This window comes from Macaca thibetana, chromosome 14, assembly GCF_024542745.1.
Source record: "Macaca thibetana thibetana isolate TM-01 chromosome 14, ASM2454274v1, whole genome shotgun sequence".
Classification (NCBI taxonomy): domain Eukaryota; kingdom Metazoa; phylum Chordata; class Mammalia; order Primates; family Cercopithecidae; genus Macaca; species Macaca thibetana.
The window spans coordinates 56,640,001-56,660,796 of NC_065591.1; the positions used below are offsets into that span (position 1 = coordinate 56,640,001).

The 20,796-nt window shown below is 41.5% G+C and overlaps 2 protein-coding genes across 5 annotated transcripts in view; one reads left to right on the forward strand and one right to left on the reverse strand.

The window, feature by feature from the left end:
- AKIP1 (A-kinase interacting protein 1) overlaps nucleotides 1-20,796 on the reverse strand; it is a 210,676-nt gene that overhangs the window by 45,990 nt on the left and 143,890 nt on the right. The gene's annotated exons all lie outside the window — the stretch shown is intronic.
- DENND2B (DENN domain containing 2B) overlaps nucleotides 1-20,796 on the forward strand; it is a 177,646-nt gene that overhangs the window by 6,252 nt on the left and 150,598 nt on the right. The gene's annotated exons all lie outside the window — the stretch shown is intronic.

Here is a 20,796-nt window from a genome sequence, read left to right on the forward strand (position 1 = left end):
ATAATCTGCTTAACCCTTTGTTAGTAACATTAGAAATAAGCCCTTTTTTATGGGCCTCTTAATGATAAAAGGTCATAGTAATTAGAATATGCTGGGAATTTGTTCCTGTTTGTTAATGTTTTGGAAACTCCTTTGAGTAGGCAAGGGTCACTTTCAGTGGCTTTTTTCTTTCTTTGATGTGAAGTTGGGATCTTGGATGTAAACTTAGCCAAGGACAAGTTTGAATCTAGAAATTTTTGAATTTTTTCCATCCTGTTCCATTCTTCCTTTTGGAGGTGGCTAACTAGAGTGGGGTAAAAAGTACCTTTTATCAGAGTCAGTGTCCTGAGACTGTCAAGACACTGGTCTCTGGGAAGTGCTCTGTATCACTATCATTTATATACTTTTCCTTTCTTGTGTCCTACAGTTTTTGAATATCTCCTGCGTAAAAAGCACTGGGGTGCGTACAGGCATCTCTTTATTCTCTTATTACCTTTCTTCAGTGAATATGCTTAATGTTAGGGGTTTGATGAATCAACGAGTGGATGAAATTAAGAAATTAGATGGAGGCCGGGCCTGGTGGCTCGCACCTGTAATCCCAGCACTTTGGGAGGCCAAAGTGGGAGGATTGCTTGAGGCCAGGAATTTGAACCTGCCTGGGCAACACAGTGAGACTCCGTCTCTATGAAAAAAATACAAAAGTTAGCCGAGTGTGGTGGTGCGTGTCTGTGGTCCCAGCTAAACGGGGGGCTGAGATGGGATGATTGCTTGAGCCTGGGAGGTTAAGGCTGCAGGGAGCCGAGATTGTGTCACTGCACTCCAGCCTGGGCAACAGAGCGAGCCCCTGTCTGAAAATAACAACAACAAAAGAAATTAGATGGGAAATCAGTTTTGGATATGAGTGTTGGGTACCTCCTGATCCAAATATTGCTGTTGGGAAACAACTGTTTTTACAACACTCTGGTCTCTGGGAGCTGAGATGACCTTTGTTAAGGCTTAATATGTGGGGATATACTTTCTAGTGAGTAAACAGGGCCTAGTCAGTTATTTTTTCTATTAGTCATGTTGGATTACATTTACTGTTGCTGGGAACTCTAGTTAGCATAATATCCCCTTGAATTAGGAAGTGCCACTCAATAGCTCTCTTTCTCCACGACTGCCTGGAGAAGCTTTTCTTGAAAGTCTGGTCTTGCCTCTTGAGCCAGGGATGGGTGCATTCTAAGTACTTAGACCCAAAAGGCTTCTTCTACTGGGTCCAAGTCCCAGGGGAATGGAAGTTCTCTTGAAAATTGTGTAATTGTATGGGAGGGGAATCAAAGCTTTGTACTTTTCAGTAGTCACTAGAATCTGTACATAGAGACCTGGAGATAAAGAAAACCCAACTTGCAAATGAGTATTTGGTGCTGTGGGTTAACATGGAAAAATGACAAGGTCAAAGTATATTAATTGAATCCTTCATGTCTAGTTAATCAGCAATATCAGTTGTGAGGATTCTGTTTTGCGATTTTTTCCCCCATTTGTGTATTGACAGGTCACTCTTTTGAATTAGAATAGCACTCAGGATCACAGTGTTTGCATAGAAAGTGGCCTAAGAGGCCGGGTGCGGTGGCTCATGCCTGTAATCCCAGGACTTGGGGAGGCCGAGGCAGGCAGATCACGAGGTCAGGAGATTGAGACCAACCTGGCTAACGCGGTGAAACCCCGTCTCTACTAAAAATACAAAAATATTAGCTGGGCGTGGCAGTGTGCGCCTGTAGTCCCAGCCGCTGGGGAGGCTGAGGCAGGAGAATGGCGTGAACCTGGGAGGCGGAGCTTGCAGTGAGCTGAGATCACACCGCTGCACTCCAGCCTGGGTGACAGAGCAAGACTACATCTCAAAAAAAAAAAAAAAAAAAAAAAAAAGGCATAAGAGTCATGGGACGTGGGTAGAGGCCACTTTATATCTTGTTTCAGAGGACCATTTAAAAAAATTTTAAATTAATTAATTTTTTTTTTTTTTGAGACGGAGTCTGGCTCTGTCGCTCAGGCTGGAGTGCAGTGGCACAATCTCGGCTCACTGCAAGCTCCGCCTCCTGGGTTCACGCCATTCTCCTGCCTCAGCCTCCCGAGTGTCTGCGACTACAGGCGCACGCCGCCACGCCCGGCTAATTTTTTGTAGTTTTAGTAGAGACGGGGGTTTCACCATGTTAGCCAGGATGGTCTCGAACTCCTGACCTCATGATCCGCCTGCCTTGGCCTCCCAAAGTGCTGGGATTACAGATGTGAGCCACCGCGCCCGACCAATTTATTTATTTTTAGAGACGGGGTCCCCCTATGTTGCCCAGGCAGGTCTCAAACTCCCAGGCTCAAGCAATCCTCTCACCTTTGCCTCCCAAAATGGTAGGATTAAGGATGGACCATTTTTAAAACCTCCATGAGTAGTTCAGTGATCAGAATTAGCTAGAAATAGCTCTGCCAGAAGGTATTGGCAAAGTAACATCTAGCAGCTTTTGTCTGTTTCAGGGTGCAAGAAAGCCAATTTGGGAGCAGTATGATGTGCCCAGCTCTGTCTACATTTGAGTCGCCTACATAGTTCCCATGTATTTATCACTGTTTCTGGTCCCTGGAGGGCTGGGGTAGATCTCAGGATATGAGGTTCAGACTTGGTTGAAGCCACGTCAAGAGCTGTGGTCCTGGTGGGTCAGCATTATTTTCCATGGCTTATCACCCAGGCTAGGCGTTTGGGAGCATGGGTGGGTAGGACAGGGAAGAAAAACGGAAGACCAGATAGTTCTGTGGAAACTGAATAAAGAAGTGAAAAAGTTGGCCAGGCACTGTGGCACTCGCCTGTAATCCCAGCACTCTGGGAGCCCATGGCATGTGGATGTCTTGAGCTCAGGAGTTTGAGACCAGCCTGGGCAACATGGTAAACCCCCATCTCTACAAAAGTTAGAAAAATTAGCCAGGTGCAGTGGCACACACCTGTGGTCCCAGCTACTCAGGAGGCTGAAATGGGAGGATCACCTGAGCCCAAGAGGTTGAGACTGCAGTTAACCGAGACTGTGGCACTGACCTCTAGCCTGGATGACAGACTGAGACCCTGTCTCAAAAAAAAAAAAAGAGTGAAAAAGTTAATCTTTTCCCTTCACTGACTTGGACCTTTGTTCTGTTGGAAACCCTTATCACTTGAGGTCATTTTATTTATGTATTTATTTTTAAATGTTTCATTATTATTGTATTTTTAAAATATCTATTTTTTATTTCAATAGCTTTTGTGGTACAAGTGGTTTTTGATTATATGGTTGAATTGTGTCTGAAATTTTAGTGCACCAGTCACCTGAGTAGTGTACATGATACCCAATATGTAGTTTTTTTAATCCTTCATCTCCCCTCCCTCCCTCCCTTCCTCCCCCTTCTGAGTCTCCACAGTCCATTATACCACTCTATATGCCTTTGCATACCCATAGTTTAGCTCCCACCTATAAGTGAGAACATACAGTATTTGGTTTTGCATTCCTGAGTTACTTCACTTAGAATAATGGCCTCCAGCTCCATCCAAGTTGCTGCAAAAGACATTATTTCATTCTTTTATGACTGAGTAGTCCATGGTGTATATATACCACATTTTTTTTTTTTTTTTGGGGGGACGGAGTCTCGCTCTGTCGCCCAGGCTGGAGTGCAGTGGCGCGATCTCGGCTCACTGCAAGCTCCGCCTGGTGGGTTCACGCCATTCTTCTGCCTCAGCCTCCCAAGTAGCTGGGACTACAGGCGCCCGCCGCTACGCCCAGCTAATTTTTTTGTATTTTTGGTAGAGATGGGGTTTCACCGTGTTAGCCAGGATGGTCTCGATCTCCTGACCTCGTGATCCGCCCGTCTCGGCCTCCCAAAGTGCTGGGATTACAGGCGTGAGCCACCGCGCCAGGCCTATACCACATTTTTAAATCCACTCATTGGTTGATGGGCACTTAGGTTGGTTCCATATCTTTACTGTTGTGAATTGTGCTGTGATAAACGTATGTGTGCATGCATCTTTTTGATATAGTGACTCATCCTTTCAGTAGATATCCAGTAGTGCAATTGCTGGATTGAATGGTAGATATACTTTTAGTTATTTGAGACATCTCCATACTGTTTTCCGTAGAGGTTGTACTAATTTATATTCCCACCAGCAGTGTATAAGCGTTTGCTTTTCACCACATCCATGCCAAGATTTATTGTTTTTTTACTTTTTAGTAATGGCTACTGTGGCTGGAGTAAGGTAGAGTATTTCATTGTGGTTTTAATTTGCATCTCCCTGATGATTAGTTATGTTGAGCATTTTTTCATATATTTCGTGCCCATTTGTATATATTCTTTTGAGAAATGTGTATTCATATCATTTGCTCACTTTTTGATGGTATTATTTGTTTTTTTCTTGCTGAATTATTTGAGTTCCTTGCAGATTCCAGGTATTTGTTGTTTGTCAGATACATAATTTGCAAATATTTTTTCCCATTCTGTGGGTTGTCTGTTCACTCTAATGATTATTTCTTTTGCTGTGCAGAAGCCTTTTAGTTTAATTAGGTCCCATTTATTTATTTATTTTTGTTGTTACATTTGCTTTTGGGGTCTTAGTCATACATTCTTTGCCTCAGCCAATGTCCAGAAGAGTTTTTCCTAGGTTTTCTTTTAGAATGTTTATGGTTTCATGTCTTAGGTGTAAATTTTTGATCCATCTGGAGTTAATTTTTGTATGCGGTGAGTGATAGGGATCCAGTTTCATTCTTCTGCATGTGGCTAGCCAGTTTTCCCAGCACCATGTATTGATTAGGGTATCTTTTCCCAGTTTATGTTTTTGTTTGCTTTGTTGAAGATTAGGTGGTTGTAAGTGTTTGGCTTTATTTCTGGGTTCTCTATTCTGTTTCACTGGTCTGTGTATCTACATTTATACCGGTGCCATTGCTGTTTTGTTACTCTAGCCTTGCAGTATAAGTCAGGTAACGTGATGTCTCCAGATTTATTCTTTTTGCCCAGGATTGCTTGCTATTTCGGCTCCTTTTTGGTTCCATATGAATTTTAGGATTGTTTTTTCTAACATTATTGAAAATGATGTTGGTATTTGGATAGGAATTGCATTGACTCTGTAGATTGCTTTGGGTAGTATGGTCATTTTCATAATATTGATTCTTTGATTCCATGAGCATGGGGTGTATTTCCATCTGTGTCATCTGTGGTTTCTTTCAGCAGCGTTTTGTGGTTCTTTTTGTAGTGCTCTTTCACCTTCTTAGTTAAGTATATTCTTAGGTATTTTATTTGTTTTTGAAGGTATTAAAAAGGATTGAGTTATTGATTTGATTCTTAGCTTGGTGGTTGTTGGCATATAGCAGTGCTACCAATTTGTATACATTGATTTTGTAACCTGAGACTTTACTGAATTCATTTATCAAATCTAGGAGTCTTTTGGAGGATCTAGGCATCTTTTAGGGGTTTCTAAGTGTACAATCATATCAGCAAACAGAGATAGTTTGCCTTCCTGTTTTCCAATTTGGATGCCCTTTATTTCTTTCTATTGCTTGATTATTCTGGCTAGGACTTCCTAAGGTCATTTTATAAATGTTCATAGTAACTAGTTGAAGGCACTGAGACTCCTGTACCTTGGTGGAAAGAACCCTGCTGGATGATTTTCTAGGTGTTTATTTGGGTTATGCCCATTTTCTTTCCCACTTTTCTTCCTAAGTTTTGATACTCCTGTTTTTCTGGGAACATTTTGGCTTCCTTGTTTAGGCTTTTTTAAGGGCCATGGGGAATTCTGGGGACAGGGGCTGGTGTGACATGTTGCTAGGTATGGGAAGTTTTTACAGTTTGAGAAATCTCTGGGAAAGAAGAGACAAAAGTTTGTTCACAAAGCATGTGGACAGGAAGTCAGGTGGGAAAATGGCATGGCAGATGGTGTAACTTCTTTGGTCAACGTGCCTGTCTCTGCCAAGATGGGACTGATGGGGTAGTGGGGGTAGTGGGGCGGTGCTGAGGATATAACTTATAATTCACATAATTCCTTGAAGAGAAGATGATTCTTTTTTTAAAAGGAAGTATAGTGCCTTACATTTATTTCTTTGAAATATACATGATATAATCCATGAACGAGTATTTGCAAAACACGTTAGTGTTTATCTAACCCTATGCCAAGCCTGGTAGTAGATAAACAATACAACCGAGGAAAAAAAAATAACCTAAACTTAGAACATATAATTGTTACCTAAAGAACGCTATAAAGCAGTACATCATAAGCTCTAAGTTTTGAGTTATTGATACACACAGGGGGTTTGGAGCCCCAGACAAGATTTTGGATGTGCAGGCTTATGGCAAATCTTGGGCCAAATGGAGGCCTTTTGGAGTGCCAAAGGGCTCAGTCTTCAGCCTGTTTCTTGTCTCTGTCTTCAGTTTTCTTAGGTGATCCCCTGGCTTTGAAGTACTAGCATTCATGGAATGTTTACTCTCTGCCAGAGGCTGTTCTAAGGGTTTTATGTGCACTAATCGAGCCTTCCAGACAACGTTATAATATAGGTACTTTTATTATCCTTGCTTAAAGGTGTAGAAGCTCAGGTGAGAGATGGACTTTCTTGAGCTCACACAGTTTATAAGCTGGAGAGCCAGGAAGTGACCTAGGCTAGGGGACCAGCCAAGCCCTCGACTGCTTCAGTACAGCCATCCTCAGCTGGTCCTGGCTCCTCTGCTCCTGTCTTTGCAGTCTCTTCTCCACATAGCACTGAGAATATATATATATATTTAACCCTCATATGGAATCCTATCACACTCAGAAGTAGAATGCACATTTACTACCAAGTTCTTGTGTGGTCTAAGCCCCAGCTCTCCCATCTGTTCCTGCCTTCCATCTCTTCTGTCTCAGGGCCTTTGCTTGCTCCTAGGGTATTCTTCTCCTTGAATATTGCTGGTTTGTCACCCAGTTCATTTGAGTGTGGGCTCTAGTGTGCCACCTCAGGGAGGCCTTCTCTGCCCATCCTATGTAAAACTGCTCCGAGTCACTCTTTAATCCCCTCCTTTGTTTCTCTTCCTAAAATTATATTACATATTTCTGTGTTTTTCCTGTCTGCTTTCCCAAATAAATAAACTCCATGAAGTTAGGGACTTGATCCATTTGGTTACTGGTATCTTTACTTTTTAGAATAGGACATGGAAGGTTTTCTTTAAATACTTATTAAATAAATGAATAAATGGTATCTTTTGCATTCATTTGCTGTTCATGACTTCACTTGGGTAAAAATAGTGGAGAGGAAAGGGATGTACAGGTGATAGCTACAGGCTGGGTCCTAACTGGCTTTATGTTTATTACCAAGGCTTTACCATTGTAACATGGCCAAGAAAATGCTCAGAAGTCTTGGTTGAATGAATGCGCTATGTAATTTGTTGTGGATTCCACACAAAGGGGAGAGAATAGTGTGGGCTGAAGTGCTCAGAGAAATTTCTTGGAGGACTTGCAGACTTTGAAGGAGAGATTGGATTTGGTTGAGCATATAGGAATTGAAGAATTTTTTTTTTTTTTTTTTTTTTTGAGACAGTCTCGCTCTGTCGCCCAGGCTGGAGTGCAGTGGCATGATCTCGACTCACTACAGGCTTCGCCTCCCGGGTTCACGCCATTCACCTGCCTCAGCCTCCCTAGTAGCTGGGACTACAGGCACCTGCCACCACACCTGGCTAATTTTTCATATTTTTAGTAGAGATGGGGTTTCACTGTGTTAGCCAGGATGGTCTTGATCTCCTGACCTCGTGATCCGCCCGCCTTGGCCTCCCAAAGTGCTGGGATTACAGGCATGAGCCACCGTGCCCGGCTGAAGAATAATTTTTTTCTTTAAAGGTGGAAGGGCTATAGGGTGAACTAGTCCAACCTTTCTGTTTATAGACAGGAAACTGAGCCCAGAGAGGTGTAGGACCTGCCCAAAGGCACACAACTTGTTGATGTCAGAATCACGTCTGCTATCCAGGTGTTTTGACTCCTAGTTTAGTTCCCTTTCTTCTACACAGTACTGCCTTCAGAATACAGGAGGACTCTGGGAGTCGGGGAGTAACTAGGGGCAGCATGAGCAAAGGCCCAGAGGCAGAAAAGATGTTGGCTTGTAGGAGCTAGAAATAGGTGGTCCTATTGGAATTAGCAGGTTTATAAAGGAACCCATTGGAGACAGACCAGGCTGTGTAAGATGAGTCAGATCCTGTGTGATCTTTTTTTTTTTTTTTTTTTTTTTTTTTTTTTTTTTTTTTTTGAGACGGAGTCTTGCTCTGTCGCCCAGGCTGGAGTGCAGTGGCCGGATCTCAGCTCACTGCAAGCTCCGCCTCCCAGGTTCACGCCATTCTCCCGCCTCAGCCTCCCGAGTAGCTGGGACTACAGGCGCCCGCCACTTCGCCCGGCTAGTTTTTTTTTTGTATTTTTTAGTGGAGACGGGGTTTCACCGTGTTAGCAAGGATGGTCTCGATCTCCTGACCTCGTGATCCACCCGTCTCGGCCTCCCAAAGTGCTGGGATTACAGGCTTGAGCCACCGCGCCCGGCCTCCTGTGTGATCTTGAATGTCATCTTGAAGACTTTGAGTTTGGAATGAGAAGGAGGCATGTGAAAATGCTTTGACTATTGTTCTGTCTTTCTCTACAGGGATGGTGACAGAATGGATAGTGTAGAAAATGGATTGGAATTTAGGAGGAAACTAGAAGCTAAGAGGAGTTAGGAGGCCCTTGCAACAATCCAGGTATTACTGCTAAGGGCCTAGTATTGTTTTAGTTATTTCTGTTTCTGTTTTTAGAGATTTGTGGTGGTTTTTGGAGAAATGACATAAAATTCTCAGGTAGGATGTGTATACTCAGCTTTCTAACAGAGTTTGGGGATAAGAAAGAGGAGACCTGGTATTTTGCCTTAATTCTGTATGTGACTATAAATGACATTTTAGTATTCAGATACCTGGGCCAGGTTAGGACAGGAGAGACAGAAGATAACATTAGACTGGTGTGAAAATAGTGATGGGGCTAAGTGCAGTGGCTCATACCTGTAATCTCAGTGCTTTGGCAGACTGAGGCAGGAGAATTGCTGGAGCCCAGGAATTCTAGACCAGCCTGGGTGACATGGTGAGACCCCATCTCTGCAAAAAGTAAAAAATTAGCTGGGTGTGGTGGTGCACATCTGTAGTCCTAGCTACTCGGGAGGCTGAGGTGGGAGGATCACTTGAGCCCAGGAGTTCGAGGCTTCAGGGAGCCATTATTACACCGCTGCACTCTAGCCTGGGCGACAATCAAGATCTGTCTGAAGAAAGAAAAAAAAGAAAGAAAGAAAGAAAATAGTGATGGAGTGAGGAGGGACTGAAGGAACAGATGGAAATGAATGGGAGCAGCTCCCCAGAGAGGGCCTGGGCCTGCCTTTCTGTCAGGGGAGCTGCCCAGTATAGTGGTTGGGGAGTCAGGCATCCAGGGACCCCCCCAACCCTCTCCTCCCTCTCCTCTCCTCCCCTCTCTTCCCTCCCCTCCCCTCTCTTCTCCCTCCCACCAATCTCATCCTGTCCTGTTTCATCTCCTTTCTTCCTTTTTCTTCTTTTGAGACAGAATCTCCCTCTGTTGCCCAGGCTGGAATGCAGTGATTTGAACATAGCTTACTGTAGCCTTGACCTTCTGGGCTCAAGTGATCTTTCCACCTCAGCCTCTTGAGCAGCTAGGACCACTACTATGTGGGCCACTATGCCTGGCTAATTTTTTCAAAACTTTTTTTGTAGAGAAGCCGAGGCAGGCGGATCACCTGAGGCCAGGAGTTTGAGACCAGCCTGGCCAACATGGCAAAACCCCATCTCTACTAAAAATACAAAAATTAGCTGGGCGTGGTGGCGCATGCCTGTAATCCCAGCTACCCAGGAGGCTAAGGCATGAGAATTGCTTGAACCTGGGAGACAGAGGTTGCAGTGAGCTATCATACCTTTGCACTTCAGCCTGGGTGTCAGAGTGAGACTCTGTCTGGAAAAAGAAAAATAATTTGTAGAAATAGAGTCTTGCCATGTTACCCAGGCTGGTCTTGAACTCCTGGGCTCAAGTGATCCTCCCACCTTGGCCTCTCGAAGTGTTGGGATTACAGGCGTGAGCCATCATGCCCAGCGGCTGCTACTTTCTTTGTGTCTGTGAGCTCCTTTAATAGAAAACTACAGAATAGAAAATTATTTTCACCTTTCAACTTTAAATTGGTTCTTTTAGGCCAGGCACCATGGCTCACGCCTATAATCCCAACACTTTGGGAGGCCAAGGCAGGTGGATCACTTGAGGTCAGGAGTTTGAGTCAGCCTGGCCAACATGGTGAAACCCTGTCTCTAGTGAAAATACAAAAATTAGCTGGTCGTGGTGGTGCACGCCTGTAATCTCAGCTACTTGGTAGGCTGAGGCAGGAGAATTGCTTGAACCCGGGAGGCGGAGGTTACAGTGAGCTGAGATTGCGCCATTGCACTCCAGCCTGGGTGACAGAGTGAGATTCTGTCATAAACAAATAGGTAGGTAGGTAGGTAGGTAGGTAGATAGATAGATAGATAGATAGATAGACAGATAGATAGATAGATAGATAGATAGATAGATAGATAGATAGATTCTTTTAAAAATGTAATATATGGCCAGGCATGGTGGCTCACACCTGTAATCCCAGCACTTTGGGAGGCCAAGGTGGGAGGATCGCTTGAGGCCAGGACTTCAATACCAGCTTGGACAACAAAGTGAGACCTCGTCTCTACAAAAAAAAAAAATTTAACTGAGTGTAGTGGCATCCATCTATAATCCCAGCACTTTGGGAGGCTAAGTGGGGAGGATTGCTTGAGCCCAGGAGTTCAGGGCTGCAGTGAGCTATGATGGTGCCATTGCACTTGAGCCTGAGCAACAGAGTAAGACCCTGTCTCTAAAAATAAAAATTAAAAATATAATGTATGCTTTGCAGTACATTCTTAAAGAATGAAAACCTCACTTTCCCAACACTCAGAGATTTCTACTATTAAAATCTTAGTCCTCTCCTTTCTAGGTCTTTCTCTACACATACAGATATACATATTTATATTGTTTTTCTACCAAAGTAAGATTGTACTATACATACTGTTTTTTATTCTATCTTATTTTTCAATTACATTCACTTTTCTAATTCAGTAACTTTTTATTTTAACTAATACTCAGACCATATTCAGATTTTCCCATAGTCTTAGTCCATTCAGAATGCTATAACAAGATACCTTAGGCTACATAATTTGTAAACAACAAAAATGTATTGCTCACAGTTCTGGAAGCTGGAAAGCCCAAGATTTTGTGTTTGGTGAGGGCCTGTTCTTCATAGGTAGGATCTTCTAGCTGTGTCCTCACTTGGCAGTGGGGGCTAACAGGCTCCCTCAAGCTTCTTTCTTTCTTTCCTTTTTTTTTTTTTTTTTTTTTTTTTTTTTTTGAGACAGAGTTTTGTGCTCTTGTCTCCCAGGCTGGAGTACAATGGCATGATCTTAGCTCACTGCAACCTCCGCCTTCCAGGTTCAAGAGATTCTCCTGCCTCAGCCTCCCGAGTAGCTGGGATGACAGGCGCCCACCACCACGCCTGGCTAATTTTTATATTTTTAGTAAGGACGGGGTTTCACCGTGTTGGCCAGGCCGGTCTCGAACTTCTGACCTCAGGTGATCCACCCACCTCGGCCTCCGCAAGTGTTGGGATTACAGGTGTGAGCCACCACGCCTGGCCAAAGCTTCTTTCATAAAGACAGCAATCTTGCTGATGAGGACAGAGCCCTGGTGATCTAATCACCTCCCAGAGGCCCCACTTCTTAATACCATCACCTTGGGGTTAGATTTTCACATGAATTTTAATCATGAAGTTTAATTAGCAATCACACTCATAAAAGCTTGTCAGGTCCACCTCCCAAATGTGTCATGAATCGTCCTTCTCCTTACTGTCTTGCTGCCTCCAATACAGCCAAAGTCTTGACCCTCTTTTGCCAGAATGCAGCTTTTATTTCTCAGTGCTGCCTCAGGGTGTTCAGTCTCCCAGGCTGCTGAATGAATGAGCTTTCTAGAATAGTTTAATTATGATACTTCTTTGCTAAAAGCTCTTTGCTTTTTTACTGAGGAGTAACACAGTAAAGTACACAGATTTTAAACATATAGCTTAATGGATTTCAACATTTGCATACATTCCCATAACCACCACTCTGATCAAGATGTGGAACATTTCTAGCATCTCAGAAGGTCGCCTGATGCCTCTTCCCAGACATTATCCACATTCCTATCCCAATCACTCTTGTTATCATTTGTTTTTTCTTTTCTCTTATTATTTTTGTAAAGATGAGGTCCTGCTATGTTTCTCAGGCTGGTCTCAATCTCTTGGTCTCAAGCCATCTTCCTGTGCCTTGGCCTCCCAAAGTTTTGGGATTATAGGCCACTGAACCTGGGCTGTTTTACCTTTTTTTGATCCTCATATTAATGAACCACGAAAGCTCTTTATTGATTCTTCTTTCACAGGATAATTCCACCCTTTGATATGACATTCAGAAGCCTTTGTGATCTGGCTTTTACTTCAGTCCTCCACTCGCACCCTGCCCTTCCTGCCATGCCGAAATTGCGTGTAGCTTATCAACATAGTAGGTGCTTCCATTTTTTGCACTTGATATTCTCTTGCCCTCCTCACTTTATTCCTTGGCAAATTCATCCTTCAAAACTCAGCTCCAGGCAGAATCAAGGCCTTCTCTGCACTCTAGAGGCAACGATTGTTATAGGGAGTTGCTTTTATACCCATAACATTTTTCTCCTGTACTGGTGGCTTTGGGCTTTTGGGAGCCCAGGGATGATGGGGCATTTCCCCCCTAATTAGTTAGTTGAATTTCATACAAGTAATTCATGGTCTTTCTAGAAAAATAGGAAAACAGGAAAAAAATCACCCACAATCCTACCACACAGAGATAATAATTGTTTACATATATACCAAAATATATAGGAATACTTTAAAACAAAAAATACATTCACAAAATACTAAATATTTGATCTACTTTAATCTCCTATTATTGTTGTTTAGTTTGTCCCCCCGCCACCACGTATTTAAACTATTACAGAAATGCTGTGATGAGTATCCTTATGCCCATATTTTAGTGCAGTTCCTTGATTATTTTGGGGATTCCTAGAAGTAAAAGGGATGAACATTTTTAAGGGCTTTTGATGTGCTTAGCCAAATTGCCCTCCGGAAAGTCTTTAACCTGTGTACACTTCCACTAGGTGAGGGAGAGTGCCTGTTTCCAGCCATTCTTGCCAAACTAAAAAGAAGGAAGATAATCAGTATTTGCAAATCTGATAAGATAAAAATGGTATTGCATTTCTGTTTTAATTTCCATTTCTTGGATTGCTATGGAGCTTGAATATTTTCTCGTATATTTAATGGCCATTTAATTCCTATTTCTTTTATGATTCACATGTTCGTGTATTTATTTCATTTTATTTTTAAATTGACAAAAATTATATGATGTACAATGTGCTGTTTTTATTTATATATATATCTAGAATGACTAAGTCAAGCTCATTAACATACATTATCTCACATACGTTTTTTGGGGATGAGAATGCTTAAAATCTATTAGCAATTTTCAAGTATGTGATGTATTGTTATTAACTGTAGTTGCCATGATGTACAGTAGATCTCTTGAACTTATTTATTCCTCCTATCCCTCTGAAATTTTGTGTTCTTTTGACCAACATCTCCCCAGTCCCTTCATCCCCTAGCCTCTGGTAACCATTTTACCCTCTGTTTCTGTGAGTTCAACTTTTCTAGATTTGGCATATAAGTGAGATCATGTGGTGTTTCTCTTTCTGTGCCTGGCTTATTTCATTTAACATGGTGTCCTCAGGTTCATCCATGTTGTAGGAAGTGACAAGATTTCCTTCTTTTTTATGGCTGAATAGTATTCCATTGTGTGTATGTAAACCACATTTTCTTTTTTTATTCATCTGCTGATAGACACTCAGGTTGACTCCATATCTTGGCTATTACGAATAATGCTGCAATGAACATGGAAGTGGAGATAGCTCTTTGACATACTGATTTCTTATCCTTTGGATATATGCTCAGTAGTGAGATTGCTGGATCATATGATAGTTCTATTTTTAATTTGTTGAGAAACCTCCATGCTGTTTTCCAGAATGACTATACCAATTTATATGCCCATCAGCCTCCACATCCTTTCCAACACTTATCTTTTGTCGTTTTGGTGGTAGCCATTCTAATAGGTGTGAGGTGTTATCTCATTGTAGTTTTGATTTGCATTTCCCTGATGATTAGTGGTGGTGAACATTTTTTTCATATACCTGTTCGCCATTTGTATGTCTTCTTCTGAAAAATGTCTATTCAGGTCCTTTGTCCATTTTTAATTAAGTTGTTTTCATACTATTGAGTTGATTCCTTATATATTTTGGGTATTAACCCCTTAACAGATCAAGCAGTTTTACATTTTATGTAATGCATTTTACCAACTTTTAAAATATTAAGAACAACTCATATATACTACGTATATTTTTCACAGTTTGTCTTTTAACTTTGTTTTCCACATACCAAAATTTTTAGTAATTTAATGTAGTGAAGTTTATCAGTCTTTTTCTCTTTTTTTTTTTGAGACTGGGTATCACTGTGTCACCCAAGCCAGAGTGAGGTGGCACGATCACAGCTCACTGCAGCCTTGACCTCCTGGGCTCAAGTGATCCTCCTACCTCAGCCTCCTGAGGAACTGGGTCCTTGGGCGCGTGCCACCACACCTGGCTAATTTTTGTATTTTTTTCTGGAAACGAGGTTTTGCCATGTTGCCCAGGCTGGTCTTGAACTCCTGGGCTCAAGTGATCCTCTTGCCTTGGCCTCCCAACGTGTTGGAATTACAGGCATGAGCCACCGCACCCAGCCTTATCTGTCCTTTTTTTTTTTTTTTTTTTTTTGAGATGGCGTCTCCCTCTGTCACCCAGGCTGGAGTACAGTGGGGCGATCTCAGCTCACTGCAACCTCTGCCTCTTGGATTCAAGCAATTCTTCTGCCTCAGCCTCCTGAGTAGCTGGGATTACAGGTGCCTGCCACCACACCCAGATAATTTTTGTATCTTTAGTAGCGATGGGGTTTCACCGTGTGGCCACACTGGTCTCAAACTGCTGACCTCAAGAGATTCGTCCACCTCGGCTTCCCAAACTGCTGGGATTACGGGTATGAGCCACCATGCCCGGCCTTAGCAGTCTCTCTTTTTTTTTGGAGACAGTCTCGCTCTGTTGCCCAGGCTGGAATGGAATGGCGTGATCTCAGCTCACTGCAGCCTCCACCTCCTGGGTTCAAGTGATTCTCATGCCTCAGCCTCCTGAGTAGCTGGGATTACAGGCGTCCGCCACCACGCCCACCTAATTTTTGTATTTTTAGTAGAGACAAGGGTTTTACCATGTTGGTCAGGCTGGTGTTGAACTCCTGATCTCAGATGAGCCACCCGCATTGGCTTCCCAGAGTGTTGGGATTACAGGCGTGAGCCACCGCACCTAGTCTTAACAGTCTTTTAGAGAATATTTTTCCTGTGGTGTCATTCTTGGAAAGGTCTGCTTTCACCAATATTAGATAAATATCTAGTATATATTCTTCTAGCTCTTTTATGATGCTACTTTTTTTTTTACATTTAAACTTTTTGAATTCTGGCACTCTGAATAAAAACAAAAAGATAAAACATTTAAACCTTTACTCAATCTGGAATTTACTCTATTGTGAAGTAATAATCATTAGTAATAATAGTAATGTATTAATAATCTGTTTGGGTTACTATAAAGGAATACCTGAGGCTGGGTAATTTATAAAGAAAACGGATTTATTTGGCTCGTGGTTCTGCAGGCTATACAAGAATCATGGTGCCAGCATCCACTTCTGGTGAGGGCTTCAAGAAGCTTCCAGTCATGGTGGAAGGCAATGGGGAGCCAGCATGTCATATGGCAAGAGAAGGAACAAGAGAGAGTGGTGGGGTGCGGGGAGTGCCAGGGCTCTTTTAAACAACCAGATCTCACATGAACTCATAGAGTGAGAACACATTCCTTACTGCAAGGACAGCACCCAGGCATTCATGAGGGATGCAATCCCATGATCCAAATACCTCCCAGTAGGTCCAACTCCAACATTGAAGGTCACTTTTTCAACTTGAGATTTGGAGGGAACACACATCCAAACCATATGAAATAGCGAATGTTTTTGAGTGTATACTAGATGCCAGGTACTAATCTAAATGCTTTGCATGTACTGACTTGTTTAATTCTTTCAACAACCTTAGGATGTAGGTACTGTTATTTTCCCTGTTAGTATCATTATAAATTGACTTGCTGAAGGTTGCCCAGCTAGTAAGCAGCAAAGATAAGATACAGGTTAAGATAGTTGAGTCCCACAGTCCCTGCCCTTATCTACTTTGCTAACTTAATTTTTTCTAAAGGATTGTTCTAATGTCATTCGTTAAGGAATCCATTCTTTCCCCACTGTTTTGAAAATGCCAGCTTTAATCATATGCTAACCAGAGCTCTCTGACTGTTCTGGTGCTAGTGCTACACTGTTTTAATTTGTGTAGATTAGGGACTGTAGTAGTATCTCTTTTTTTCTCTTGAGGTGGAGTCTTGCTCTATCGCCCAGGCTGGAGTGCGTGCAACTTGGACAGGAAAAAAAAAATGACATAATTTTCATCCATCCCTGATTGAAATTTAATATTTCTTTCTATTTGAATATAGGCAATAAAACACAGTAGTAATGGCAATATCTGTGATTTAGTCACCCATAGAAATCGTGGATATTTCCCTGGATAAACCCTGGGTTAAGAATCTGCCTTACTTTTTTTTTTTCTTGAGGCCATTTTATTTTTGTGTCAAATACCTAAGCAATACCTGATACTCAGTAGACGCACAATAAATATTAATTTAGAAAACAACTTATTTCAAAATATGCACAAAAGTCAGGAGAACTGATTCAGTATCTTGGCTATTATGATGATAGCCATTGTTCCCATCTGTATAATGAACTCCATATATTCTTTGTCTGCTTTAAATATTATTAACATTTTGCCAATCTTATCTATATCCTCCATTCCTGGACATTATATTATTTACCCATAATATTTCAGGAAGCATATCTAATAAGAACTTTAAAAATCTATAACCACTCTCTCACATTTAACCAAACCAACAATAATTCCTTAATATCATCTGTTATTAGGCCATATTTAAATGTACTCAGTTGTCTCAATGTTGTCTGGTATTATTTTTTTAAATGGGAAATTGTTGATTTGGGTTATTTGGTCTTATTTGTAAAACTTAAACATTTAAGTCTCATTTAAAGTTGTTCTTGGACATAATTTAAAGTGAGGTATGTGATGGGTAAATTTCTTCAATATGATCAAAGCTCTAAGAGATATTTCTTTTTCACTTGCTCAAAGAGTCTACTCACCTTGTTACACTGGAGGTAAAAATACTTTTTCTGAGAGTTTTATATGCATCTCTGGACTTTAATTGTGTCCTCTGCAAAACTGGAAGAAATTTGGATTTGCGTCTTCTCTGCCTGCTGAGTTTTTTCTTTTTCTTATGCTTAAAAATATGAGAATGTCATAGTGGTAGTCTCTGGTTGTCGATTTTGTAAATATTTTATATTCAGAGCAAATCCTTCTATTGTTTTTAGATAGCATTTTTTCTATTAAACTTTAAATTATAGATTTGAGGCCATTTGTTCAAAGACTTTCATCATTTGCAGGGTGGTTCTCTGAGCTGCATTCCTTCTTGTGCTTGTCATCTTGTGCATTCTTTGAATCTGTTTCTTTTATTGAAAAATGTATTTTTGTATTTTATGTCTTTTTCTGATTAGCTTTTTCTGTAGCATCACTTCTGTTTTTATTGCATCCGTCAATTCATTGATTTAGTATGGACCTTATGTTTCTATTTCTTTTGCAGCCAGCACTTGTGTAGTCTGTTTCATCGCCTTGAGAATCAATATCAGCCATTCTGTAAATTTGATGACAAATATTTATTGAGAGCTTACTGTGAGGAAGGCATTCCATTACAGGGATTAGCTTTACTTTTCTTTTCTACCGTAAGCTTTTTCTTTGACTGCTTATACTCTTTTCCTATATATTCATTCTTCTCTGTTTACTGATCTTCCTTTCATAGTTTCAAACTATTTTATTTGTATTGTATTTACTGAGATTTGTGACAAGTTCTTTTAAATATACTATTGAGATCCCACTTTAGGTTCGTTATAAAAAGTAAAGGAATTGAGGTATTATGAATTTTGTGATGGCGACTGTAATTAATGATCACCTAATTATAATCCCCCCATTTTAGGAAGTGACTTTGTATAAGGGAAACGAAATTCCAAATTCCCATTTCATTCTTGTTAAGATTAGCTTGAAGGGAGAGCTTCCCATGATGGGATAATCCTCTCCACTAGGATGTGGTTTGTACCATGTGGGCGTATCTCTGGAGAGCTGGCTCATTGATACTAGAGCCTCAGGTAGAGCAGCAGCTGAATAATTGACTCCGGAGAAGTTTCACTGAGTGCTTAGCAAGTGTGAAGCCCTAAGCCAAAGACTATGAAAGACCCAAAAATTCAGAATCCACATGTATATAGTGAACCTTTAATTCTGTGAAAGACATAGACATTTGGGATGAGTGGCAGGAGACAGTGTGTCCATTGGAACTGTGAGCAAGTAGGTGTCCTGCACAGTAAAGCATTGAGGGCTCATCCTGTGGGACAGGAACATGTCTAAGTCACGAGCCTTATCCTCAGAGAGGCCTAAAACACCTACAGCAAAGAGCTAAGGATTAATATCAAAATACAAGTGGATCATGGAGCAGCTTAGAAATATTTCAGGCTGCCTCTGGTATAAACAGAATGATGAGGGTTTAGAGGTAGAAGAACTGACTATAAGCAGAAGTGTTTAAGGAGGCTGCATGGAGAACAAGGGGCATCATCTTGGCCCTTGGCAGGTTGGCAGGATTTGACTTGGCACAGAAGAGGGAAGCTGTTTTATGAAACCAGGTTCATTTGTTCCCATCTGTAGGTTCTGCCCCCTCCACAAGCAGCCACATCTTGGCTCACTCCTCCCCTCCTCCCCATCGTGATGACTATGAGCCTTCTCTTGGAGTGTCTGCCCAGTGGGCCCTTCAGCCTGGGCGCTGCTTTGGTTCGGATGATACTGTCTTCCACTTGTCTTCTTCCAAGGTTAGATAGTGCCCTGACCTCTGGGGCCAGCAGCCTGTGGGGGGGATCTTCCTTCCGATGTCACCAACCTTACCAACTTCTTGAGTATTGATTCCTTCATACCATGCTCAGCCTTCTGGCTCCTTGCTACTTACTCTCTCAGCGTAGACACTGTCCCCTCCCCCTTTCCCCGGACATAGGCTTCCAGGTTGCAATTCCATGAGTGTTTATAACAAGCCTCAGCAGTACACTTTAGGCCTTGCTGTCCTTATGCCCTCTGGCACGTCCTTGTCTGTTGCTCTGTGGACCATGGTCTCTGGTCTAGAAACCATCCCCTGCAGTGGGGAATGATATACATGGGGACCTTAGAAGGGCTTGTAGGAGCTGAGGCTGTGGGAATAAAGTGTGGGCCCTGATTCTGAAGGGACTTGATTCAGTCCTGAAGGGAAACCGTGTATTTTTGGTTTTTAGACACTCTGTAATTTATTTAATCAGACCTTTATTGAGCACATTTAGGTTATCTTCAGTCTCTTTCTGTTAAAATATAACATTAATTATCCATGAATAAACATAATTTAATGTTAATTTTGATAATGCCACTGTTTTGGTGGGAGAGGCAGATAAGCTAGTAGTCTTCAGACAGGGGATATTTTCTAGATCCTTGACTTTCTGTGTCCCCTTTCCAAAGGCTGATCTGTCTGAGAATACAGTTGCACTCAAGGTGTTTCCTTTCTCAATCACTCTTCTCCCACTTTACAAAAGGAAGACATAGTCATTATTAATCTGGAGTCTTGCTATTTGTGTGCCTGATGTGTGAAAGCCTCCAGATTAACAAGCAAAGGAACAATTAGGACTATTATTAGGAAAGTGAATGACTGTGAGTAGCAAATCCTTTTCTAAGTCAGATGGTTTCCAATTCTTGCTTTCAACAAAATTGAAGACATTGTCAGTTGGTAGATAATTAAAAATAATTTTTGATTGTAGGTCATGACATGATTTTGATTTGTAATTCTAAATATACTGATATTGCTGTATCAAAATTTATTTCACTTCTCCCATTCAAGTACTAACCAGGCCTGATCCTGCTTAACTTTTGAGATCAGACGAGATGGCACATTCAGGGTAGTATGGCTGTAGACTCTCACTTCTGTTTAGTTATTTATATGAACAAAGTTTCTTGGTGCTTACCACTATAAAAATGAAAAATTAATGCATTTTGAATAAAATTTTACTTTTTATGTTTAATAATGGTACCAATTTCTAAACCAATTATGTTTTGATTGTTTGCATATTAACAATAAAGATAATGAAAACCCAATCCAGAAGAATAATTTTCTTTTTTTTTTTTTTTAACATTTACAGATTATAGCCAGGTGGCTCGCACCTGTAATCTCAACACTTTGGAAAGGCGAGGCAGGAGAATCACTTGAGGCCAGTAATTCGAGACCAGCCTGGGCAACAAAGCAAGACTCTGTTCCTACAAAAATAAAAAATAGAAAGAATTAGCTGGGCAATGTGGTGGGCATCTGTAGTTCTAGCTACTTGGGAGGCTGAGGCAGGAGGATTGCTTGAGCTCAGGAGTTTGAGGCTGCAGTGAGCTATGATTATGCCACTGCACTCCAGCCTGGGTGACACAGCAAGACCC